Below are 27859 nucleotides of genomic sequence, written 5' to 3' on the forward strand. Positions count from 1 at the left end.
CACACGTAGATAATAGTTTGCAATTTTAAAAAAAAAATTCAAATTTTAATACACAATGATGTGAAGAAAATACTGAGGTTTGATTAATTTTCTTGATTTGAAAGGCAGTTGCCAAGAATGTAGGTCAATAGCATGTATTGGCAAGAAATTACCCGATAGTGAGCAGGCTAAGGAGTATATATTACATACACAATGTATTCAACACAATACACATGTGAACTGAAAATGCACTGCACACTGGTACTGATTATGCAACATCTAATAAAACACACAGCTTTGATTTTGACCAGGTAAATTTGGAATCCGTGGATCAGGGTTTTCTTTGAGCTTCCATGCCGTACAGTTGTTTTCTAGTATGTAAGTGTGGTTTTGAGTGATGTGCGTATCTCTCCAAACATTAACCCTTTAGAACTCGAGAGTGATGTAGTTATTTTTCAAGAGTGATGTAGTTATTTTTCAAGAAGGATGTAGTTATTTTTCAAGAAGGATGTAGTTATTTTCAAGGTACTTTAATAGTTGCCTAATGTGAAATATAATGCAGTCATTTTCCGTCTTTGTTTTTGAGGAATATACCGTATAATAGGTTAATCCTTTGGGCGCTTTAATTTTCCCCCAAAAAATTTTGATGCAACATTTTACCGATTTTGTGAGTTTTTATGTAATTTTCATAATTTTGGACCAAATGGACATTATATTTCATTGGATACAGATTTTATCAAATTTTAGCAAAATATTAGGAAAATATTGACTGGTATACGTATGATAAAGGTGACAAAATTTGACTTTGGCGCTCAAAGGGGTAATTGCCATCGCTTTGTTTTCGTGTACGGTGTGCAGGTTTCCAATTATAATGCAAATATTTTGTTTTCTATGAGTCGTCCAAGGTTTTTTCAGTGCTGACCCAGAACTTTGGCTGCACAAGCTTATAGTAACCGCACATGAACATGTGATTTTATTCCATTCAATGTTTTGTCCACTACAAATATAACTACAGATGTTGAGTCAAATAAGAGTTGCATTTTCCTTTACATTCAAAAATCTTGGACCAGGTGTGCTCAAAACTTAATATGCAAATGAAAGTTACAAATTACTGATCAGTGACACTCATTAATACGAAAGTTAAGGTTCAAAGGATGTTTTTAAAGTCAAAACCAATGTTGAACTTGAACTCACACGAGCATTGCAATGTAAAATATTGAGGAGTTCGCTTAGCTTTCAGGAAATACGGAATTAGGAGACACAAATAAGCAGGAAATTGTTTCTAATCACCGGCATTTAAGCAGAAGGTCGTGGCTATCCCCATTCAGTACGGATGATTATGGTAACCATAGGCTTGGCCTAGTGAGGGACTATGCCTCATTACCAACAAGAAGATCATTTGCCCTCTTTGGAACTTTTGCAGTGGGTTTGAAGGCTACAAAGGATGTATCTTTTGTCATTGAAGCCGCTATTAGCGAATGCGTACAGATAAGAGCGGCTCTACAGACAATTTGTAGTGCCGCATTACAGATGTCAACATTCGTTTTTTCCCCCTCACGTGTTAATTGAAGTTTTCTGCGTAAACTGCTGCCATGCAATTATTTGAAAGCATCAAGTGTTTTCCGCATCAGACTCTTGGTATTTTTTTCTCCCCTCTCAAATATGATTCCGATGCCGGCTTTTGGAGTCCCTCTTGACAGCATCCACTTCTGCCGAAGAGTTTGCAAATCAAGCGTGGTGTTGCCATGGAGACTGTCAAACCCATCGCTTGTATCTTTTTCAGTGAGACACACAAGATCAGTATCATGTCATGATAGCCTTCTATTTTTGTGGAGGAAACACTTGATTCAGCTGCTACAGTCTTTTATATGCTGCAAAGCAAATTATGAGATTATATTGATCCAGTCAGGGAGCTTTTCTGAGCATTTTTACCGGCAGTCAAGGTGATGCACTTCACATAGTACTTGTCAACACCCCATTTTGCACACATGAAAATATAGCAAGAGCAGTTTTCAGTATACAGCGGATCTGTTTTAATGTTGTTAAATGTGAATCATAATTTCTCGACTATACTCATTCAGTCTTGTAAGTGAATGGATGTTGAGTTTCTACGATAACTGTGAATGGGAAACATCATTTAGTGCAGTTGTGGTACAGAATTATTGGTTTGTACTGTCTGTGCAAAGGGCGTTGCTCTCGAATGAAATACATGTATCACACTCTGACAGTGACAGTGTGACACGGAAGATAGACGCTGATGATGCGAAACATGTAAAGAATAGGTTTGTTGTCTACGATTGATTCAAGGTTGCTTGGCTCAGTTTGAATCTAAGGGTTCTAGTCTCTTTGACTCTTCCACATGTATTTGTGTTAGCCATACTAGCAAATACAGTGCATGTGCAAAGGTGTGCACACCAGAGTACACAATGATTCTATCTACTTTTATACATGTGGTTTTGTTTTTACCATGGTCCATTCGAAGTCAGCATTTAATCCATGTGTTTATTGAGGAACCAGGGTTCATTTTAAGTATTATACAACATTTTAATTCATTTTTCATTAATGTAGTAACTTTCCTTCAATTTATACCGAGCGTACATGTACATGTATCTCTGTGGAAAGGGAACAGGCGTTCTGCCCTAGGGCATTAGAGATGGAAGTTCTGTTACTATACAGACAACAGGAATATTTTTGTGCCTGAAATTTTTTTATGACAAAAAAAAGATATTTTCTTCAGTAAACCTTTATTTTGTTGATAGTATATTTTAGTCACAAGGATTGTTACCTTTACTGATGTGCAAAGTTATAATCCAGGTTGAGATGCCCTATATCTGTGCTGAAGAGAAAAATTTATATTACGTTTCTGTATTGAAGAATGTGGGTATGGTACTGCAGGGCATTGGTTGCACCATGCAGTTCAATGAGACCCATTAGTACACGGCAAAGCTGTGTACAGAGATACATTAAGAGGTCCACAAAGGATTGTCAGACATAGTCTGTGTAGATTTTGACAAAAGTGCACCCTGAAGAATCACCCCGAGAGCGTTCAAGCATTCGCGCCACCCATTTTAACGTGTTACCATCATCGATATTTCTAATAACGGTACGCATTCACACGCAGGGTAACAAAGCATTGCTGCAGTACTGCATGCATTAAGGTAGAATGTGCCTCGGGGACAGATTTTCAGACTCTCAAACTTTTACAACATTCTCTTGGCCTTCCACTTGTGAGGGCTCATGTTGAATTTTTATGGAATAAATAGTTTTCACTGGCGCAGTTTTTTGAAAATTGGGAATTTCATATTCTCCGTAGAGATAACACAGGGATGGCAGCCATTTTGAATTTCAAATATCAGGAAATATTCAGTAATTTGTTTCTCTAGCACCAAAATTTGCACAGTACCCCATTTTTTACTCATGACTTTGAAAGAGAATGATTGAAAGTTTGCTGGAGGAGAGTTTAAGCAAAAATTTAAGCCTTTTATTTTCAAGGTGTGAACTACGCATACCTTTAATGGTGAAAACTTGTAGTCTCTCCACATCTGTGGTATGCTAATGTGATAAAAACTTCACAATTCTGCAAAGTGGGCCATCTACCCTTATCAAGGCATCCATCTGCAGCCTGTACTCTGCCATGCAGCATGAAATATTAATTTTTGCAATCAAGTAATTAAAGCCGTAAGCTGTTTCCACTTTCCATTTTTTCCCTTCTTTTGTACTCCATAATTCATTGCGTCTGTTATCACCATCAGTGTAAAGGTTGCCGCGACGTTGTTTTTCATATTTTGAGTACATTTTTTTTATTCCTTCCTTATAAATGATCAACTTTCCAAGAATCAAATTTTTTTGGAAAAAAGGCAGAGCATAGCCATCGTTGTCTTAAAAATTACTGTGTGCATTGAAAGGACAACTAGCAGTGGTTGGTGTGGTAATCTATTATTGTCTTTTTTCCTCGAAAATTCATACTATTTTTTCATGAGTTTGTCATTCATGACAAATACTAGTAACAGTAATTATCTTTGCATATGTTCAACAGCCACCAATGCACCGAAAAACCCTAAAATCCTGCGTCACAGAAACAGAAATCATTGACAGTATGATGTAGATCTCCTAATAAAAATGCCTATCCTTTAGCCACCCAAGTGAATGTCAACTTTGGATATTTTCATCCCTGCCGACCCTCCAATTTCTCCAAAAATCGTGAAGTTATAAAACAACGGGTATTTTGTCAAATACTGATCAAACTAGTATCAGTGTGTGCTTGGAAAGTCGGCTAAAATACAGACAACTGTTGATACAGCACTGCACATGTACCGTACACGTATGTGCCATTGAAATATTCAAGACTCTTACAAGTACAACTAAACCCATCATTTGATTGTTGGAAAGCAGTCTCTCTCTATAAACTACCACCCCCACCCACCCCTGTCCCCCTTTGTAGCGGCAGTCAGACAATACAAGACAGCATCTCCTCAAACGGTCATTTGCTATGCCAAGCAAAAATGAAGTAAATTTTCAAAACCTGTGGTATGCAAATTGTCCTTCAGTGGGTAGTTACCAGTACATGTATGGCAGCTACCAGGTACATGTAACTTAAAAGATTTTCGGAACACTTTGTGTAAATTTTCGGAATTTCTTGAAGTTCCTTAAGTGATCAGCCCTATAGTAATATGTGTAATGTGTAAAATTTTGTTGAGTCAAAAACGCATTATGGGGATCCAATTCAATTGACTTGGGGGGGGGGGGGCACAAGGGCAATTACAGTAATACAGTGACTCACCCAAGAACAATTTAGCATATCGTTATACATTAATCAAACATACATACATGTGCATCATAAATGTTCTTATCCCAATATTTATTTATTTATTTATTTGTTTATTTTGGCATGGTAAAGGTTTCAGTGCGTTAATTCTCAAAAGAAGAGAAATCATATTCTGGCTATCAGCATTGTGAAGATGTTGTATGATGTCTCCCGCCATGGAAATATTCACCAAAATGTTGCATTAACTGCTGTTTAATGTGTGCGTATCATGATAACAGTGTTGACATAGCTTTCTCCCACAGTAAACACATTACCAGCCAATATGGCAATAATCCCCAGAAAATTTTAAAGCCAGTCAATTTGTCAATAGTAAAATTTTTTTTCATGCCCAAGGCAAACAACCATGTCAGATGTCTGCTCATGCAGCCGTGCAAAGACGACAAAGACATCGTCGCTCTTTTTATAACACCATGAAATCTTGTACCATAAGTTGGCTATTACGTCAATTGTGTGAAAGCAAAACAAGTCTGGTCCTCACTTTATCTGAGTGCATGCATATTAATCGTGTGTGCCAGCCTAGTTCATTAGTTTCTCACTAAGTAGGGGAACGAAAAAAACTGATTTCTGTGGAAACTGAAATATGCACTCAGTCTGTTGATCTGCAAATATGATAATATGTATTACAAATACCTTCATACAATAGATTTCAATGTCTTTTTTGTACCAACTGTTTAAGATGAAACGTTTAATGTGTTTGCACTGCTCATTGATGAGTTTAATACAGCCAGGTACTCTTCAGTACAACTGCCGCCAAAGGCATTATGGACGTATGCTGTTTTAGTTTTGTGGGAGATATTGACTTATACACTCACTTTGACATTGATGATATTTCCTACCAGAAGCATTCATTATTTATGAGGAAAGTGCTACAGCGTCTGAGAATAATTTCCTAGTCTGTAGCCTTGAACTTGCCTGTGGCGTAGTTGATTTTGTGGATCTCATAAACAACGATGTGGAATTCTGAAGTTTACGATGTTTTGAGGAAAGTTCTCTTTTGGTATTAAATGTAGTGTTGATCGTTTTCCGCTGGATGAAAAGAGAGAATATGGACACACTACGAAGTATGTGTGGAAGATATGCTACTCAAGACATATGCTGGAAAATTTTTCTTCGACCAAGTTAGTTTTCTCAAAAAGCCAATTTGGGTTGCTAGTATAATGTTCTCTCTAGCATACAGCATAATAGTTTTATTCCTGCTGCCTATTTCTCTACACTTTTGTTAAAAATTTGCTGATTCTAACTTCTAGAAATCCTGTAAAATTTTTCAACTACCAATACCATTTCCATGTGCATTCATCAGTACACAACGAAAGGGAATTTGTTGTTGTGATGACTCTGTGCCCCCCTCTAAATCGTATCGAGTAGCCCTTTATTTTGCTTCTATCCTACGTTTCTAGGAAAATTTCATCCATGGCTTGTTAAGCTTACTATACAAGCTTACAATACAAATTTGACAACGGGGACAAGAATGCGAAGTTTTTCTGAAGTTGAAGTACGTACTGGCTGTTGATGTGATGATGTGCAATCAACAAGTCCGAGTAGGTGGTCTTTACATGCCAAGGTTATCGCGATCTTTCAACACAGTGAACTTGTAAATTTCTGTTGGAGTAAAATGACCTCCGCAATGGCAGTGAAGTGTGACAAAGATATCTGTTCCAAGGATGGCTTGAAAGATTGCCAGGCCCAATTCATCAGGTTAATTACCTCCAGAACATGACCTGAGATGACCTTTGACCTGAGAGACCTCGTATCTGTCTTGTATGACAGTGCATCTGCCTGCAGTTGTTACTGTAAATTGATGTTCTTGCGTCACCGAAAAAACGACTTCTATGAACATTTGTCCGCTAATGACATTCTAACTTTTCGCAAAAGGTCTGAGGCCATAGTGCTTCCAAGCTTAATCACAGGCTTAACTCTGCAAGTAATATTTCTAATAACAGCCAACCCCTTTTCTAAGTAAAGAGGGCCAACCATTCTATAAATAGCTGTACTCTCTGGAAGATCATGACAAAATTTCAAATCTCCAAGGGGTAAAAGCCCTTTTTATGATATGAGCGTGCTTTGATATAGAATTTGCATATTGCTATTAGTTCAAAAAATATGTCTAGAAATGAGTGATATATATACATATATATATATATATATATATATATAATATATATATATATATATATATATATATATATATAATATATATTATATATATATATACATACATATATATATGAAATACCTGTAAAATAGCTTTATACTATGTACATTCTAAATATATTTTACAGCACATATATATATATATATATATATATATATATATATATATATTATATATATATATATATATATATATATATATATATATATATATGCTGTAAAATATATGTAGAACATACACTGTGTAAAGCTATTTTACAGCTATGTCAACTTTCTGTATTTTTCCGTATTCACTGCAATGTCTGAAAAGTATTTGTCTACTGTGGTTTTTTTTACAAAACAAACAGTGCTACTGTAACTTCTCATCCAAAGAAGATGGGGACATTATACTTAATGTACAGTTAGGTCAAAATGTCTGAACAGTGAAACAGTCAAATCGCATTGATGACAAAAAAATCACCGCGTGTCACTATTATGAGTCAATTACGGGTAGATTAAGTTGAGTATTATTAACATGTTTTGAAAATTTGTGATTTTCATTGCCTGAGACCACCATTTGAAGGCAACAAAAGTGAGAAAAATAGAGAGAAAAGAACAAATCATTTTGCATTCATGTGGGCTTTACTTATTATAGTCCACATCACCAGAGTTACATGGATTTTCTGCCATGTGCTTTCTCTTCGATCCTCCTTAAAGTGAAATGACTAAGCCAAGCCAGGGTAATGTGTAGGGTTATTAAGCAACACTCGTGTATCACCTCTGCCATACTGAGTCGTGAAAAATTGAAAAATCAATCTTTGGTAACATAATAATGCACTAGTCCCATGAGTCCCTTTGATTTGAAGCACAGACATGCATTGCAATCGGCCGACTCGGGGAAACTCTTATATTACTCCGCATTGATTGAAAAGCTTTCCACAATGATAAATATTCCTGCACACCATTGATCGGGTCTGGGAATTCAATGGAGCGACAGGACGACAGACCGTTTTGAGTCTGCTTGAAAAGAAAACTAATTTTCACCGTGGCTTTTAGCCGTTTGTCGCAGGCTGTCTGACGACAGTGTTAAAAGAGTTGTGAAAGGAGAGCGGGTTTGTATTGAGGTGTTGCCAAAGCGCTGCCGTAACTTGTCTGCTAATATGGCTTTTATTACCTCTTGTTTGTGCAGTTTGCAGTCGGAGTGACACCGTGACTGCAAGGCGCTGTAACAGTGTTTGGCCCCCCACAAAGTTGGACGAATTGAGAAAGCTTGGGTAAAATACTTGAAAGCATATCAGAGCAGGAACATCTATATAGCCATGCGCTGTCACACAGGGGGGACTTGTTTTAAAAGTACACAAATGGGCAGATTTGCATTTTGCTGTTGCAAGTCATCTGCTCTCTGGGGAACTCATTTTCATTGAGTGTTTTTAGACCAATTTGCTCTCTGACCGTTGAAGACAACATGGATCACAGCGTGAGAAATGGACAGTAACAAGATGCAACATTTGTTCTACATGCTCCGTAGATAAATCTAAAAAAGGCATTAATCTTTCAAAAAAAGCCCTAAACTTTTCAGTCACTGAAAAGATAATTCCAATCTTCTAATAAAATCCCGATCTGAAAATACCCTGCTAATTATAAATACTTGGTAATCTAAATTCCATTCCATCAGACTTTTAATAATGTGAAAAAAATACTACAGAATAGTTTGTCAACAGATACATGTACAACTAGACTGGCTAAATGAATCAATCAAACAACCAATTAGATATTAACTGATTAGTTAATTAATCAGTTAATTAACTGGAAATAAAGAAACTTAAAATCTAATGACCCTGACAATAAATTAAACAGTATGAAAGGACCTACTGTTTACATGTGTATGTGTGAATTCTGGCTCCCTTCATACAAAACACAGGCATTCTGTGTCACGCTCTCATCAAAACTGTAGCTACTGTGTAAAGTACACGGTACAGCTGCAACAATTACTCTTCCAGCCATCACCAACACCCCATCAATCTCCAGGCAAAAGTCAAATTCTACTCGTCAGAGATGGCAATCATGAACAAAACTTGAGCAGTGGTTTTATATGTCACCCGATGCACATTTTTCAGAACTTCTCAACTGGCTCCAGTGTAAAATGACGTTTTATCTCATCACCGTGAAAATAAACTGAAGCAAACTTTCCAAACATTGAAAATATTGCATCGATGTCATTGATGTTTTTCCCGTGTTTTGGAACCAGTGCTTCAGGCTCTAACAAGTTTACATGACTTTTTAGGTGTGTGTACATAATTGGCAATACTTGAAAGGTTTGCCGTGTTACTTGTTCACGTGAAGTTGGCCGAAATTGAAGATGTTGAAGTTCTACCTTGATTTAACTTTCAGTCAAGTCTTTATCACGTTTTAAGGCAAATTCATCGATAAGAGATTGTTTTGCATGTACATTATTGTACAGAATGCAGCTCATTCTGGTAAGTGATCATAAAAAAGAAGTCTCGATATTGTATCTGAAAAGAAAACAATGGCCAACCATTTAAAATAACTTTTAGCACGTAGGAAAAAATACTCACATACCAAATATATATCTTCTATGTATATCTTCTGATGTCTTGCCAAATTACTTCAAAAGTACCTCTGTTCATTCAGTCCACAAGAATATTGTCCTACCAGTTCCAATTCAGAAGATGGAATCAATGTATGTTTCACTCGCTGTCCTGTGATAGGTTCCTGCAACAGCTGTTGGATTCATAGCACAGATAGATATCAGGGCAACGTCATTAGGTATTTAAGGCGCCCTGCATACCATATTTGTAAAGCAGAAGATTCAATAAATTTTCCAGTGTCAACAAAAATGCGGCCAGGCAAGATGCCAGCCTGGGCCAGAATTTAAAAACTCCCGGTATCCTTTACAAAACAGTACCACATGTCCGTGATTGTGAGCTTGTTGTCAAGTAAATGTATATTTAGGAAAGTTTACTCACTGGCGGAAGCCTGCTGCAACACTGATTGTTTGAAAATTTTTGCATGACATTCTTTAAACGATATCAAAGAAAAACAGCAGGTGATAATACAAGTGTCTCAAATGCTCAAACTCTGTGCTACACTGTTTACCCACCCGATCTTTTTACATTTTTCCACTGCACACATCAAAAAGTCCCTCGAGTCTAGTCCCCGCCACACAAGTTGCTTGCTGTTCTTTGCTGTGGAGAAACAGTGCCTCCCGAAGTTTAGCATTTAACAAAAAAAGTGTCTCTCAAGTTACTTCCAGCGTTGAATTTAGCTTCGCTTATGAAGAATTCACAACCTTGAATGTTTTTTGCAACGTTCATGAATGATTCAAATTCTTGGAAAGTTTACCCCGTGTTTCTCACATGTTGCTTTTTCAATCTTGTAAATGATAGCGGTATTAGATGATTGGTAAAGTATTTCCCCAGGCTAGCGGTTGCTATTCTGACCTGCTAATGGTTTATTTACACTTAATGTAATTAAGCTAATGTGCGTCTCCAATCACCCAATTATTTGTTGGCAAGTTTCATTTTGTCCTTTAGATATCAATAAAAAGATAAAAAACTGTTCATAATTTGCAAATAAAGGAGTCTTGGCAAGTCTGAGCCTGAGAAAACTCACTTTGATAGTGAGGCGTAGAGTAAAGTCCTTCCAGCATATATTGAAATTATTGAAATACAGGCAGAGATACAGATACTGACAGACAATGCTACAGGAGGATACAGGTATACAGAGACAGATAGGCAGACAATATGCATGCACACACAGGGAGACAGCTGAAGGGGAATTACATGCACATGCACAAATATTGTACCAGATATGATAGCAGATAGACTAAAAGACTGTCAGACTTAGACATCGATGTGGAGAGCTGTATTAGCTACCTGTATGGTAAAACTGATATATGAGATGATGCAGGCATTTGGTCTAGGCAGCAGTCAAGTTGAAAATACGCAGGGCAGGAGTGGAAAGAAGTATTGCAAAACATGAAAAAGAGTAGGTGAGTGGAAGAAAAGATGTTTACAAAAAAGAAGATGCAAGGTAGCTTGAAAGATGAGAGAGATGAGAAGATGATAATGGGTGGGAGGGAGTTGTGAAAGGGGGCAATGTGGGGGAGCTGGTGATAGGGGCAGTGTGGGGGAGGTTGTGAAGGGGGCAGAAAGAAGGAAGACAAAGATTATAAACAAGCAAGCAGGAAGATGGTGGTATTAAACTTGAATGAAATATTGATATTGTAATGTCCCGCTGTTGCCAGAGTCAAATCTCAGCATTTGGAATTTTGAACACGGAGGTTCAACGCACACTTGCGGTTAGGTGGCCTTGGGGCAGCAAATACAAATGGGAGTATCATGACCGCTGTGATCTGACTACGCTTTCAAAACACTTCCTGCTGTCTTGTAGGCATTCTTAATAGGCAATATTGATATGCTGTAACTTCCTTGATGATGGACGGGGGGCAGTGGATTCTCTGACCCACGCAAGTGAATGTGTGTTGCCAAGTTCACTGTATACTCAAGTAGCCTACACAGTGGGTTGCGAATGCAGCGTACACATGCATATGGCATGGAGATATCAACAGTACCAGTTCTAGGAAATCTTAAGCCTGTTCAATTTGTCCGGAGTCTTTTAAATTAGGAAAAGATTATGATAAGATTAAGATCTCCTGACGATATCTCCCGCCGGTGATCAGTTGATCTGCCTAATTTGTCCCTGCCTCATCACAATTGAAATGAGAAGATCTGAAATACTAAAGCATCATGGAACGCAAGCCAGCATATGATACTGTATTTGTGTCAAAATCGATATAAAAACAAGATATGAAGAGAATTTGATGATTTGTGGCTGCACTGCTCACTTGCTGTTGCCAGGCAGCAGTGGATGATACTTTGCCATCGCCATGGCAACATCATCGTCATTTTCCTATTTGATTTCCCAGTGCCTCCAGTACAGTGCCTAGGATTCAAATGACTGTAAAGTTAGAAATGATGTGTAATTTGTCCAAGTAATACTCTTAATTGAATCCTAACCAAGTACAATTTGGCTGCAGTTAGAAGGGATTTTCTGCAGATTTAGCATCGCACTTGGTAGGGTAAGATCAAAAACAAATTTAACTGCCACCAGCCATGGTCTGACTGACGCCAATTGTTCATAAATTAATATGAGTCATTGGCTGTCATCAGTGCTCTTCATCGGGATTGATTCAATTTTTCCTGTTTTCCGAGGTGCCAAATTGAGACTTTTTAGAAGATGTTAGTGTCACTCAAAGATGCAGGAAAGACATACATTTACACATGTATAGGTAGTCAGCAGGTAATTTGCTTTCGGCTGTAAAGTATGTGTGCAGATTTACAACCAAAGGAACACTCAGTTTGAACAAGACATCGCATCTCTCTGTAAACTAGGCTGACCTCATCATCTTACAGTGTAGTTTCCCACCCCAGTATATATGCAATCTTCTTATTTGTTTTCTCTTTTTGAAAGTTCAGTGTAGACAGAGATGTGTACAATGTACATGACATCGCATGAAGTACAGGCAGGAAAGACAACAATGTATTTGTTGGTCTACAAATTACTGAAATTGTGGCTATATATTTTATCATTAGTTTATTTGTTCAGTTCACAGCATTCAGGTGTCTCTTCCATACTGAGACAGTTGTCCCTTGTAAAGAACATGGTGAATTCTAGTATGATCAAACTGGTACAGGGTGCCCTCATGTTTGGCTCCCAGACTTCTACCATACCACTACGTGGGACAAGATTATTCAGCAAAATGGGTTTTGATACACCAAATTGAAAAATTCGGCATACCTTATTGTACAATGTACCAGTACTGTGTCTGGCATGTTACTGATAGTGTCCCGCATGAAAGGAAAATCGTTAATAAAAAAGATCAGAATTTGATATGAGAATCTGCGTGGGTTTGAGTATCGCCCCACTACAACAAATCTTTGAAACCTGATAACAAAATGCCTCTGAAAATGTGCTTTCAGTGGGAAAAAATGCTTTAAAAATTCAAGTACACTGCACATGTCAACATGTTCCCCTTAGGTTTCGGGGTATGATTAGAAATATACTCCTGGTCCAGTAACATTTTCTGAAAGCATTTGGAGATCTTATGTTACTTTCTGCTGCAGGTGCTCGGTCAACTTGAAGGTTCAACTGAAAGGAAAAAGTGTATTTCCATTGATAAATACAGCCAAGTCATGCATAGTGTAACGTGATTAGCCGCTCTGTACTGGTTTAATAGACTGAAAACAAGAGTGAAAATAGCGACTTTTATGGACTATCCCCATCGGTCTACTTGCAAATCGTGAGGGACCACTTCGTAATTATCGCCATTTAGCGACTGTAAGCTTCATCACATCAGCTTATGGTGTTTGTTTAACTCGCCGTACCTTTAGTGGTATTTAAAAACAAATTTGTATTGTAATCCATATTCCATGCAGTTGAGAGTGGAAAATTTGTTTTTTCACTCTTCTTACTTGTTAAATTGATATCTTTGTTCTGCGCACAGTTCTACTATCCAGTCGCTGTGGTTTTTTTTGGCAAAAAATGTGTGAGGTAAGTTAACCACCAAGTTCTTTCACAAGATGATGGCACAGTTTCAAAATATACTCATGTCTATTTTGTTGGCAAGACGCTCACTTGTATATTAATCATACTATTTATAGTCTTCTCAATATGTTGTAATGCAGAATTATTGTAAAGCGCCAATAATTAGAAATGTACAGAGAAGAGGAGTTTATGGTTTGCCCGAGCAGTAAATGAAATCCACTTTGTTGTAGGTTAATTGTTGTATCTGAGTGTACATTTGTAGGTAAAGCTGTGAATGTGTGTCTTTATATGCTTGCTTTATATGCATCTCTGAGGACACAGAATGGGCCGGTTTGGTGAGCCTGATTCAGTGTATTCTAGCATACTGCATTTATCGTCATCACATTGAGGTGTATAACTGCAGGCTGACTTTTTCCATTTTGCCGTTGATCTAATCCAGAAGTATTCCTAGCAGTTTGCAAAAACTGAATCTGTTTGTTTGTGATTTTCAGTTTGCGAGTCCCTTGCACAGTTTTTGCAAGACTTGGCACCGAGCAAACAGTTGGCATTTACATGTATCTCAGTAGTACACACATGTCGCTGTTGCGAAGTTTATGCACTGCGTGTCGGCACCATTAAAATTTCTCAGCTGGTGCATCAGAGCCACACACACAATAAATAACATATCGAACAAGACGCTTATGTTAATGTTTCATCAACCATAGGTAACTATAAACTATATACAAAAATGGTCATGATGTCGTCTTTCTGTCTATACAATGTATTCTGATGTGACCCACTTTTTTTTTGACGGCTCAAATACGGAGCAAGTCATGAAAAGAAATATTAATGGAAAATATCCGTTGCAAGCACTGAATGCTTTCCTCATAAATTCTGAACGAATAAAGAATGATAACAGTATCTTCAATTATCACATGGTTTGCAAAAAAAAACATGGAAGGCAGTGTACTTTCTTGGTTGATTTGCTTCATATAAAATTAATGATTTACGAGACCAGGAAGGACATCAGCACTATTATACAAAGATGGTGCGCTTTCTTCTGGCATCTTTTATGGAGCTTAGGATGTTTGAAATGATAAATCTCTCTGTCTTTGAAGTGCTATGCTGAATCATGCATATTTAAATGCAAACAAAGCATGTAGAAGTCCCAGAAGAATCAGCAACAGAAATCCTTTGATGATGTTGGATTATGAAAAAAGGGTTCTGTCTGTTTTTGTTTATATGTTCATGTTTTACAAAAAAAAAACACCAGGTGAATTTGGATGGTTTGAGTAGGTGGGTAGAGATAATGGGGCTGATTTGCCAGCTTGAGAGATGAGTAATTGTCCACCAGAGATGAGTTAAGAAGTTTGTGTTCATGGCTGCAAAGTAGAGCCGGGGGGCAAAAATCATTCCGCTTTCAATTGATAATAACAATGCCCCAGTTTGATGATTCTTTCATGCTCTTTCGTCTGGCACGATGTGATCACAGAGTGGTTTATAATACTTTGCAAGACAGTGGACAGCTCTCGGTTGAGTGTATCATTATGAGAAAAAGTGGAAACACAGTTGAGTGACAACTTTTTAATGGAAGTGTATCTTGCAAAGCCTCACTTTCAAGTCATGTGTCTACGATAAGATGTTCAATTAGGCTGTTTAATAATATTCATCTTCATCATCATGGGTAATTTATTTTGTTCAGAGATCGTTTTGTGCCGTTCATGGTCCCTAGCATCATATGCTGCTGTTTTAAAGACCAATCAGATTGCACTATGTATGTATTGCATACAAGTAAGGACGACCAATGACTGCATTATCACAAACATCATTTAATCATGATAATTTATATGCAGAGAAATTGTCATTTATATTCAGTGAAAAGATTACATTGCCAGGGTAAAAAAGATTCAACTGTGAAAATTTTGACAGTGTACATGAATGCAATCTGTGATCGTTCTCATAATAACCTTACAGTAGGTAATGGCTGCACATGACAAAAACACAACAGAGGATAGATTCTGTGTGAAATTTGTAGGGAAAAAAATCAAAATCTAAATTGGCCTCAGGCTTTGAAAGGCACTTGCTAAGTATTGGTCTGTTCCTAGCCTGATGTTAAGTGATTTGGTTTGTTCCTTTGGTAATAGGAATATAAATGTGGCTTACTATTTTTTGTGGTATGTTTCCTCTACACAGAGAGGAGTGAGCACATTGAAGTGTACACATTTTCCTCCCAATGTGATCTCAACCACAATTGGTGTTTTTACAGCTCTAAACTTCCCTGTCAGCTATAACAACAAGCGTGTTCAATAGTGTGAACTGTCACCAAACATGAATTACTGTTTCATGGTCATTGCCGTAACTGCAAGGAAGCATTCCTCAGTGATTTGCCACTTCGCCTTCAGACAAGCCCACCTCACATTCTCCGTGTACGGCGTGTTCAGCTGTAGATTAATCACTGCCACTACATGTGAACGATTTATCACACTTTGTGGTGGGAGCTGATGCGTAAGATGATGTCATCTGGCTTGCTTGGTTCCGCTAGTTGTCAAGGTTATTACACCACACAATGCCCTGTGCTTTTATTCAGAACCCCAAAGACCTTGTCATGAAGCAATTTTCCAGATTTGGATGGTCGAATTGGTCTTTAACGTCATAGCTTGAAATCCAGTTCTCAGTGTTGCTAGGCAAGGTGTTCCTGTCTGCATTCGCCCATGATAACATCCATCAACATTTTTTACCTCCAGATTGAATTGTATTACAGAGATCACACGTTCCTCACGTTTTGTGCTACTGAAAGTTTCCTGCCATTTTGTGCTTCTTGTTACACGGTCCCGTACTCTCCATGTTCTAGGAGATCCTTGAAAAATCCTTGAAAATGAAATTGAATCCTGGAAAGTGCAGGGAAGTTGTGAAATTGATGTGTAAAATTATTTATAAAAATGATCTATCATAAAAATCATACCAGGAAAGTGGTGTTTTGGAGGGGGAGGGGGCCTAAAAACAACCTTGATAATGTCTGAAAAAAGTCCTTGAAAATCCTTGATTTTAAAGTGTGACTTTTAAGTGTATGAGCTCTGTGCTACTTTTCTGAGTTCTGCCACTTGTCTGAGTGATGGCCTGAAGACTTGGAGTCCTCCTTGCCACTGACAACAACTTTGGGCAGTCAGTGAGTCTAGTATAAATGTCTGTGCCCTGTTCAATAGTCATGGTACAACTGTACAACACTGGACCCAACCCACCAAATGATCATCAAATTTACTGAGAATGCTAAATTCTCAAGTCAGTAAAAAGCTAGTATAAAGCACCCCAATGATAAGTTTGACTCTTAATATTTCGATTCGTTTCACTGAAGTTTAAAAAACTGTGATTCATATGGTCTTTTAGCTTTGGCTAAAGTGAATGTACTATTTTGATTATTCCTTTTTGTTCAACTGAAGCTGCAAAATTGCTGACTCAGCAGTTTAAACTTTTGATAAATATATTATAGTGTACCTTCACTGCATGGTCAGAAACACACATTTTAATTCATAGAGCCTAAAGACGTTTGTAAAGAAACATTTTAGAGTCCCACATTGCAGGTGATAGCAATACTTCAGTCTAAATCAGCCTTTATACATGTACAATTTAGGTTCTAAATTTGTCATAAAAGAGTGTAAACTCCACAAAATCAAAAGGAATGGCGTATTTCTGTGTCACAGCCATGTATCTCAAAAAGTAAGTTGGGAACACTTCCGTTCTTCGGCATATTTCTTTTCTACTCACAACATATGCAGCTACAAAGAAAATGACAATATTTTAACTTTTGGCGTAGTCAACCAGCTTCAGAAAAGAGTCAAGGAATAAATTGTGAATTTTGTTCCTTGTTGAATATTTTCTCAGATTTACATTAATAATTACATACTTACATATGCATCTTACATTTATAATAGACATACTCCATTAATCTGTCTACATCGAGAAGTTTAAAAAAAATAATTGAAAGAAATCTTACCCAATGCACAGACTGTATTTGCTGTGGTAAACTTTTGATGGATGTCTTGAACAACTCTTAGTACCACCAGCACGTCTTACTTCAGTGAATGAGACGTCACCCCCCCTTGCTTGCGGCAAGGTTGTTGCACGTTTCACCTCCACAGGGTGTGAGTAATTAGCGGTAACGAACATTTCGCAATGAAGCAAAGCTTACCCCAAGGCTTAAGAAAATTAACTAGCTGGCACGTGTATTTTATGGGTGACTGACTTTGATGACCGAAAAACACCGCGTGGAACAATGTAGCTGAGTAGACAAAAACTGTGGATTATCTTACGACATGTAGGCCCCTTCCCCCATTTCACCTTAGATGAGTAGCGTGGGCATTGTGAATAATATGCTAGATAACATTGCTGGAATTGGAAAGGGAAAAGGGGTTGAAAAATTTTTCACGTAAATTTTTCATTTTTCATTTTCATTTGAAAATGTGAAAAAATAAATGACATATATGCACTGAGATTATAGTAGACAATGACATTGTTTCAAAATTAATTGTAGAAATGTATCAAAGACGATTAACATTTACAGGTACACATACTTTTAAAGTGAGATGGCCCTGAGATTGTGATGAAACATTCTGAATATTGCACATTGTGTACAAGAAAAGGCAGCAATAATGATATCAGTGAGGAGAAAATAGCTGTCTTTGTTTTTTCCAATAATCTCTTCAAAACTATCTTGAAGCCGACTCATCCTCTCTGCGTCATTTCTCAATCAGCCAACATCGACCAATTTCTCCCGCGAAGTCTGACTATAAAATTCTACATGTGGTATTGACAGGCTCTCTTTCCCTGAATACTGATTGTGAAGTTTCCATTTTAATCTCAATCAATTAAGGTGTACAGCGTCGTGGCCATGCAGTTCAGCACATCGCATTGGCTGAGCCAGATGCTGACTGTATTCTGCAGATGTGGCAGTCATGCAGTTAAAGGTACACTGTCACCTGTTCCAATTTTGCCACAGTTACCATGGAAAGAGAAAATCTAACCAATCATAGATTTTAAGCGGGTGGCTGCTTTTTAAAAACAGCGCCCCCACATGGGCAACCAAGGAACGCCACTTTGACCACATATGGGGATATTTAAATTACAGGTGACTGAACATGGGAAGCCTCAGATGCTACAAATGTGAACAAAAATAATCTTAATAATTCAAAATCTCTTTCCTATTGTATTGATTCATTTACATTGTAACTATGAAGTCATATTTAACCTCAGCAATTATTCACTTTCCTCAAAACCATTATAGTCGCTAAATATTCAAATAAGATAAATGGACTATCTTCTCTGAATTTTAATGTGAAACATTTTTAAAGTGCTTGATAAAGTGCTGTGTTGCTTAAGTTGTTAGGTAGTATGCAATATTTTAGTATTAAGATGGAACTTAGAATTTTGAATGTGATACATGTAAATGTACATCTAGTTTTGCAGCTTTCAATGCTGATGACAAACAGATCTTAAGTGAAACATATACAGATTGCATTTTCATGGTTCCGATACCATCTGTGAATTCATCACTGGATACAGCCTGCTGATGTTCTAGCTTCTGCTATGTCGAACAAAAAAAATTGTGCTATTCCGATAACCCGACCTACATGTACCTATTTTTTACCTGCCGACCGTGAACTTTTTAGAGCTATGTAAACAGGGATGCAGAACAAAAGAAGGAAAACATAAAATCACGTCACGCGTTTGTTACCTCGTGTTTGACTTTTACTTGAATGAGGATGTCTTTTATGTTTTCATTCCTTTTATATGTATGATACGTTTTTCTGGAAATGTTGAGGCCAGTGTATGATGCCCTGAACCCCTGAAAAGTGCATGATATAAAAATAAAAATATTTTTGAAAAAAAACAACCCCTGCCTACCTACCTACCCTATTTTTGAAAACCATGTTTTTGGAACAGCACAATTTTTTTTTTTTGGCCCTACAGATCATTTAAATTTTTTGATGGTTTCAAAGGTGCAGTTGTTTGTGTGAGTTGAAATTGTATGAAGATTTACTTGTGGCCTGCAAGTTATTGTTCATGCTCCAGACTTTTTTTCCTGTATAAGTTGACAAATATCTTAAACAGGAACACAATTACAATGCCCAACAAGGTTATGTTCAATCTATGTATGTCACAAACTTTTACTGTTTGTATGAATAGATGAAGGCATTCTGGATTGCGACTTTTGGCAGATTGTACATGTAGAATTGATTATTGGCTGACGATGTGCGATTGCAGTAGGTCAGGATGTTTCCATGCGATGGAAAATTGGACAATGCTACTTGCTCTTTGTACTGTTACTATCCACATTGTAACATGTGTAAAGGCAATGTGTGGCCTGTATTGGCAAAAGCTCAGCACAGTGGGTGAATGGTTCGACTCAAATAGAGTCAGACTCAAATAGAGTCCCACAGAAGTCATGTAGTGTACTATTCCCTGACACTGAGTCAGGTAGGCATCATAATACGTCATCAAGAAGTTCTTTTAAGGTAATATGAGCTGCTCAAGCTTTCTTCAAGGAAACTTTAAAACATTTCCTTTCATAATCAGGAATGAAAAATCAAGATTTAAATTGAAAAAAATTCAGATTTAGAGAACAAATTAACTGTCAGTGAAATATATCAATAGATGGAAGTTCAAACAAAATGGCCACTAGTCCATACTTAATTCTATTTTTAAAAAAATGACGTTTTATTAATTTTTCTTTTAAAAGATGGTGAAGACTTCACATGCTACAGTTTTCAATTGACTTGAGCCACAAGCAGCAGACTCGCAAAGTATGTGAACATTTGAGCATTTCTCTGCGAGGCACTTGCTACCTTGATGACGATGCAGCTGTATTGCACCTTATTGTAAGGAAACATCAGAGTGACTTTGGTGCGGCTTTCACAAAATTTTTTTGCTTCTCTTTAATGCAAGGAGAAAAGGGGAAAAGGAGTGTCACGTTCCTCAAATTTGCGGAAAGTTCATGAACATTTCAACAAATGTTTTTAATGATTCAAATCTGAACATTTGTGATCCCATCACTTCAATGGTGTACTCTTTATAGCCTTCAGCAGTATAGGCATGCAGGACTAAGTAGAAGAATATAGTACGTGCTCATAGAGGCGACAGAATGTGTTGAAAGCTACAGACTGTGGGGATTACCTTTTTCTCTTTTGTTATCTCAGCACAACATTTATGAAGGGATAAATTCCACAACCTTGACTGTTTTTTGAATCTCTGTTGGCTCATAATTTATCAGTGCAACACCTTATGCTACCATAGCTCTGCTGGGTGCTATTAAATGTCAGCTTGCTTCCAACAGACTTTGAACAAATACAATTAAACGGTACGATTCCTCCCTCGCTTTGTGTTTATCCGGTCTCATTTCATCAATGTGCCTTCGTTTATTTACGCAGTTAATGAGTGTGCTTGATCTAGATAATGGATTTTACTAAAGAGTTGTCCTTCGAGGTGAAAGAAATCTGTGACAAACACTTGATTGCACATCGTCATCATCGTACATTGAGAAGTCGAGTCTTGTGCAAACAGTATTCGGCACTTTACGTGTGCATGCTAATTATGGTACAGTCGTGACCAACCACGTCACTCGTTGCAAATGTGCCCATGCAAATAGGGTATAACACTGTTGCCATGGTAAATATGCTAATTTTCATAGGTCCAAGGTATAAATTCTCAGACCTTTAACTTGTACAGTGAACATGCCTATATGTCTAACTTGTTTGATCCCAAAATTTTTTTCAGAGTTACTGACCTTTCAAAAGAGGTCAAATGTTGCACATTTCCCCTTTCATTCGCCCTGCAAAGGAATGTGATAGATTCTGTTGGGATCAGAAGTTCACGCAACACTGTGATTCAAATTTAGAAAAAAAAAACTCTTTAAAGTGGTCTCTAAGCAAATAACTCTTCCCTCGGTCTTTTAAAGCACGAGAAATTGCTCTTGGCGAGAATTGTTCACCTTTTTGGCAGGAAATGTTGGGAATGCACGTAATGTAAGTTCAACCAGCCAGGCATGGCATTGGAACTTGATGACTCTTTAATAATGACTTGCCATTTCCAATGCTCACAAAGAGTTCAAAAAACTTCACTCTGTGTAAAGGAAATTTTTAGTTGCCGAAAACACCTTCCTTAAAAAATAGCAAACGCATTCATCATGGCAGGAGGAAACAGGTTAGAGTTGCGAGCTCTCAGACCGAGAAAAAGAGAGCATTTTCTCGCAATCTGTCAGGTCACCGACTTCTTTTATATTGACTTTTGACTGATGGATTTCAGCACTCATTCCGATTTCTTCCAGATGTTCAAATATTTCCAACTCGCTCTGTCTATAGCTGCACATCAGCTTTGCAGTTCTGGAATTCAACGTCTACCACGCATTAGCCAACATTTGTTTTAACTGGGATGCTCTGTTTGTTGCTGTAAAAGCACCCAGAGGAAAAGTTTTCTCACAGCAGTACAATCTTCGGAGGGTAAATATTGATGCGAGCTTCCTTGGTTACCTGAGTTGAAATGACGAGGCCTTGAATTTTTTTTTGCACTAGGTCAAATTTTTGTTTTTATTATTTTTTGGACTATAAGCTGTACCTATTTTGGTGTCAGTATGAAGGTTTTGGCTCCTTGGAAATGTGTGTTTGCTTATTCAAGCTGAATGTAAAATTACATCAGCATATCGCTGGAAGTGTTGAAGCATACTTCTTTATGAAAGGCAGTAGTGTCCACTTCCACAAAGCGATCATTTCAGCCACTTCGTAAAAATAGTTTTCTGCCTACGTTTACACTCGTCAGTGTTAGATGTGCAGTGTAAGCAAAGTACAGCATACATGTATGTGTGTAGATTGGATTGGTGAAAAAGATATATGAAATCTAAAGAGTCTATGAATAAAAATCTTGAGAAATGGTAGCTGTATTTCATATCGTTTTCATCAAACCTAACATACTGAGTGAAATCTGAAATGTATTATAATAACAGATGCATTTTGCAAAGCATAAAGTTTCGATCCCTTTTGAACGAATACTTTTGTTTTTGGTGTTTAGTTTCTGTAGTGGAGGAATCCAGCAGCAACGCTTTGTCAGACTTGTCTCTTTCTTGCTTTTGGGTAAATATGAGAAATGTTGCAATTTTAAGTCTGCGGACACATGGTATATGTTTTTCATACCAGGGCAATGACCTCTGAGATTTGTTTGCTTCGCGGACCAGTCTGAGAGTACTTTAAAATTGTTAAAGGAATTGATAAAAGAGGTATTTGAAAGGGTGGGAAACTCACGTCAAGCTTTGAAAAGCTTGTAAAATGAGAGGATTTTGCGAATTCAACTCAGTGAATTATAGATGAAATAAGAAGTGCATTCATTTCTCACTGTATGTCACTGTATGGATATACATTGGTATCTAATGATTGCAAATTGTGTCACCTTGCAGTGTGTTATGTGGCTTTTTATGCAAGTTAACTGTGCTATTTCATAATACAAATCACGGAGCATATGTCTAGACTAGTAGATTAGTCCTTTCAAACCTGCTAAGTGAACCATTCTGCCAGTGTTAGAAAGGTGGGAAGGGGTAATATTGCGGTATTAACTGACGCCATCTCTACACATGTTGTGCCATACCCTCATTTCACGGCGCCATTCTGTGAGTTCAGGAAATTCATTTTTTGAGTGGCAGCTACTGAGCTGTTAAAAAGACGTCTTAAATCGGTGAAGCTGCCATTCACTGAAGGGTCGAGAGAAGAGAATATGTCAGTCGTGTGTGTTGAATATCATGATGCAACAAATGTACACTCAGTGAATATTTTATTATGTAAAATTGTTGTAATGCTGCATGTTAGTAAGAAATCACTTTTTCCAGAAATTTTCTGTTCATTTCCATACAAATGATGGTTCTATATTATTTCAAAAGTATTAAGCTTTCAGCAGGAGTGATGTTATTTTCCAGGCATGAGCGTGTTTCTCTCTTTCCCATCGGCTGTCCTAGTGACATTTGGTCTTCATCTCCCAATTTGATTGGCTGTCACCCTGAGGTCAGCAGGAGGGTGTTGCTCATTATGCAAATGAACTCCTCAGGTGTGTTTTCTCTAACCTTTCATCACAATTACTTCTGCTGAGGTCTCTTTCATTTCCATTGGTGCTGAACCTTCATAAAATCAGTAGATTCCTTGTGTTTGTGAATATTTCAACTACAGTAACTGTGAACTGACTGTACATGTATGATGCACTTCAAAAGTGAAGGACTTAAACTTTTACCCAACCCAAACTTTCTTCATGGAAACTTTCAAACCATTCTTTCTCAATAACAATCAGGAGTCACCGTGCAAATCCTGGTGTGAAAAAACCAATCATCATAATTTGTTAACTTTAATGTGAATTCTAAATGGCTGCCCCATCCCTGCATTCACACTACAAGAAAAAATTCAATACTTTACTTTCACAAAAAAACCACACACCAGAGAAATATATTTTTTTCGAGAGCTTCAAAACGAGCCCGCACAAGTGGTAGCTCAGAAAAGTAATATAAAATTTGAGAGTTCAAATATGTCCACGAGACTCATTCTACCTGACGTTGAAAGAAGTCTGTTTATTTTACAGACTGTCCAAATGAAATTTCAGCTTGTCCAACACAAACTTTTAAACGTCAAATGTAAGTCTTTTGACTACCCTATTTGGGATGTTTTATCAGCAAATTTGCAATACGGCTGTGTTTCTGTGATGGCAGCTGTGTCTAGATCAAACACAGTCCAGTCAACAGCTGTACTTTTTATCTGTCGATATCAAGCAATCTGTAATTTCAATTAAGTGTTCACCTAGGCAAACATGTTAAATGTGATTGCATTGTGGCTGGGTGATATCATTTGCATTTGTGCTTTTCCATTAATTGTACACGCTAAGTGAAGTTCACTTTTTTCATTGCCTGGTATGTGCACGTCATTATCGAGATCTCCATACCTTCAGCCTGTTCACCCCGGACCCCCCCATCCCCCCATCCCCGTGAACATGTCCACAATCACCATTGATAACAGTGGATTTGGGCAAAACCATGACGGTGAAAGGGTCAAGAGTCCATCTATATCTTTCTGTTTTAATCTCAGTCTTCTCTTTTCCTTTCTGATTCCATCTTCAAGTTGTTTCTTTCTCAGTTTATTCTGGATCTCTTGGATGACGATACATGTGTTAACTCCACATTGGTGCATAATACCACACTATTACAATGTACTTGAAGTTCACCTTGACGCTTTCTATAACTCTCTGCACATCAGTGAGTCTGCGTTTGCTGCAGGATTTCTTTCCAATCTTGTAACTCGTCATCAGAAGCAGACAGTCAATGGTACAGTATATGACACCCAGTCTCTCAGTATTAGCGTGTTGAAATGGTACTGAGTTTCCTTGGCTTCAAGTCCCACAATAGTAGTGCATGGCTTGCGTCAATGCAAACATTGGATAAATCAATTTTAGATATGAAATAGTCAGTTATTATCAATTATTCAATCAATCGATTGATCATTGAATCAATTTTATGTTACATAAGTATTTGCTGCAGTGGCTCTATAATTATAATAATATAAAGACTAATGCATGATTGTCACAATTGTATAAATAGATAAATTAATTTTAAGTTCATAAGTAAATAAAAACATTAGAAAGTTAGTTTCCCATGTTTTCCACTCTGTGCCCCTGATGACAAATCCTAAATATAGCTTGACATTAATTTGTCTCAGTCAGTTTCTCAAGCAAACTTTGCAAGTTTTTTCGTAATTTATTGAAATAAAACACCTCCGGGAATTCGCATTCACTCTCTTAAATCACATCCTTACGCACAAATAAATTTTATTTGAGTAATACTTGTTGTAATTATTTGAATAAGTGCCTTGTCAACACTGGGGAGATGTCTGCCTGGGGCATGTAGGAAAAAAGATTGATCGCTGTCTCTGTTAGCACAGTGTGTGAAAGCACTTGAGTTGCCGATTCTACAACTCTGCTGGAGTGTGTATCCGAGATGATGAACTGGTTTGAAGTGGCTCTTGTCAGAGTATCTTTTAGCGATATCCCCTTTCTGACTTGAGGAGAGAGTTGATGGGTGGTAAGTTTTCATGGAAGATGGGGGGTTCAAGTTTGATCTATGCCTTAAAAGTGTAGAGTTTGCCGTATATTATTGAAATGGTCGCAACTCTGCCAAAGTGGCTGCGGAACAAACTTGAAAAGTAGGTTACGTTATGTTTCAAGTATCCTATCAGAGACTCAAGTTTTGTTGATTCTCCTTTCTGTGATGTATACGTTGAATTCATCGGATTTCACAGAGGCAAACTCTGAGGTACAAGTACATGTAACTACTGGCTCAAAACAGAAAATGTCCAAAAATAAAATTCAATTTCTCACCCCGAATAACTGTGAGTGACTGTACAACATTCACACAAATTGCGTTCAAGTTAAAAAAAATTCACAAAATCGCGTTCAAGTTAAATACAGAAATATCAGTGACATCAGGGATTCTGCTCCAAGCAGCTGCGCACGTGTTTTGCAGGGAAATTTTTCTGTGAGAAACTTCTTCGGTGTAATTGATGTACTAGAAACTGGCAGGAATTCTTGAACATTGGCAACAGTCACAGTCGATTTACAAAGCATGAAATAAAGCTAGTACCCGGTATATGATTAGATCAGAGAAAAATGAACATGAAAGGCGAAATTGATTACACGAAGGCTTCTGGCTTTCTACATTCTGTGCGCCATGTCAATCATTCTGTAAGCGGCTTTTAATACTTTGCACAAACCATCTCTTTGGTCTGGAATTTAATTGATGCCATCATCAGTTAGCTCAACGTATGGTGTTTCCTTCTTCCTATAGACAAAAGTCACTGTAGAAAAAAAAATCCCTTTCTGAAATATTTGTCTGAGACCGGCATTGAAGTTGACATTCTTTTTGCACGTGGCTCCGTGTCCATGACAATGCATGTGCTGTTAATTGTAAAAAAAATTTTATTTTTTCCCATATTTGGTCAACAACAATTGGTGAACAGATTAATAATGATGGACATATGTTCGTCTCTGTCTAGATAGTAACACAAGGACAATCCATCATCCCTGTCATCATATTTCTGAGAAAAAAAATTGCACTGCTGACATTAAAACAGATAGTCAAAAGACAAACATCTGTAATAGTTTTATGTTAGGAATATAAAGACTGATGATACTGGCCTATTTTGATTAGTGCGTCAATGTACGTTGGCTGATTTCAAAAGGAGAGAGAATGGAAAACCATTGATAGAATCATTTGCGGCACATCAGAGTATTGTGTTTCAATAGCAGTGTACACAAGATACTCACAGTTAAACTACTGGAAACTGAAAATCAGCAAGATGATGAAAATATGAACAGACAGGAAAAAGTATTCCTACAAAACTGCAAAAATATCCCAAGCTACAAAATGTACAAGTATCCTAACAAAAATTGTTAAAGAGATTGATTAAGAAAAGAAATATTTGACAAAACTTTCACAGTTTGTTCCTCTCCATGCAACCTGTAGATCTAGATATAGATACAGCCTTCAATATGCATGTGTCACAAATCTAAAGTTTAATTGCCTTCAAATTTTCTCCACCTGTTACCACCCACTCACTTTTTTTCAAACCATTTTTCAACACCACTAAAATACTGCTTTTTAGTGTTTTATTCAAAGCGAGAGAGATCCATTCGAACTATGTAAACTATATCTCACCATACAGCGCATTGGCAGTGTTTGATCAAAGTTTAACAGGGATTAGAGTTGAAATATTGCGTGCCTTTTGGAAGCAAAAAAAATTACCGATAAAAAAGGTCAGGCCTGTGAAATACTTCAAAAATAAAAGGGAAAAAAGGAAAAAGACAGTATAGTGAAAGTAACGCTTTGTATTTCACTAGCATCAGCTTGAGTTTTGGGTTGTCATTCAAACTTAAGTACTCGCATGCATCTTTCAAAACGGTGTCTCTATATCCACTTTTCAAGGTTCAGGGCGGGTTGATTTTGTTTCCCTCCAACTCAATGTTCACCCAGGGACAAATCCACTTATATCCAACAATACTTGCACGTAACCATTTTGTGTTTTCCTTGTGTTTCGGGCCGTAACTAGGATTTGCCATTGAAAAGAATTTTGCTCTGTACCATATGTCAGATCACAAAATTAATACATCATAGCTTTATTCTCGACCACACTTCAATAGTTTTGCTTGCCAGGAGCTTAGTGTTTTAGTAAATGTTATGTTGCAGTACGGCCGCACAAATCTCCATGAGGAAACCATCTTGCAGAATTACTCTGTTTTTACATTGAAGGAAAGTGAACCTGTAATTTTTTCCGACTTAATCGTTTGTTGAAGTTGATTGCATCTATCGATTTGCAA

General features: G+C 37.3%; 2 protein-coding genes across 4 annotated transcripts in view; one reads left to right on the forward strand and one right to left on the reverse strand.

Annotated features, from left to right (window-relative positions):
* LOC139130982 (cholecystokinin receptor type A-like) overlaps positions 1-27859 on the reverse strand; it is a 185442-nt gene that overhangs the window by 124923 nt on the left and 32660 nt on the right. Inside the window, exon 2 of one of the 2 annotated variants that reach the window (XM_070696857.1) lies at positions 9515-9676. The gene's annotated coding sequence lies outside the window, so the exon portion shown is untranslated. Of the gene's footprint in view, positions 1-9510; positions 9677-27859 lie in introns of both variants that reach the window. The other variant, XM_070696860.1, reaches the window with a different exon arrangement.
* LOC139130981 (TBC1 domain family member 19-like) overlaps positions 1-27859 on the forward strand; it is a 161109-nt gene that overhangs the window by 45805 nt on the left and 87445 nt on the right. The window lies entirely within an intron of this gene.

The sequence above is a fragment of the Ptychodera flava genome, chromosome 4, assembly GCF_041260155.1.
Source record: "Ptychodera flava strain L36383 chromosome 4, AS_Pfla_20210202, whole genome shotgun sequence".
NCBI classification, from domain to species: domain Eukaryota; kingdom Metazoa; phylum Hemichordata; class Enteropneusta; family Ptychoderidae; genus Ptychodera; species Ptychodera flava.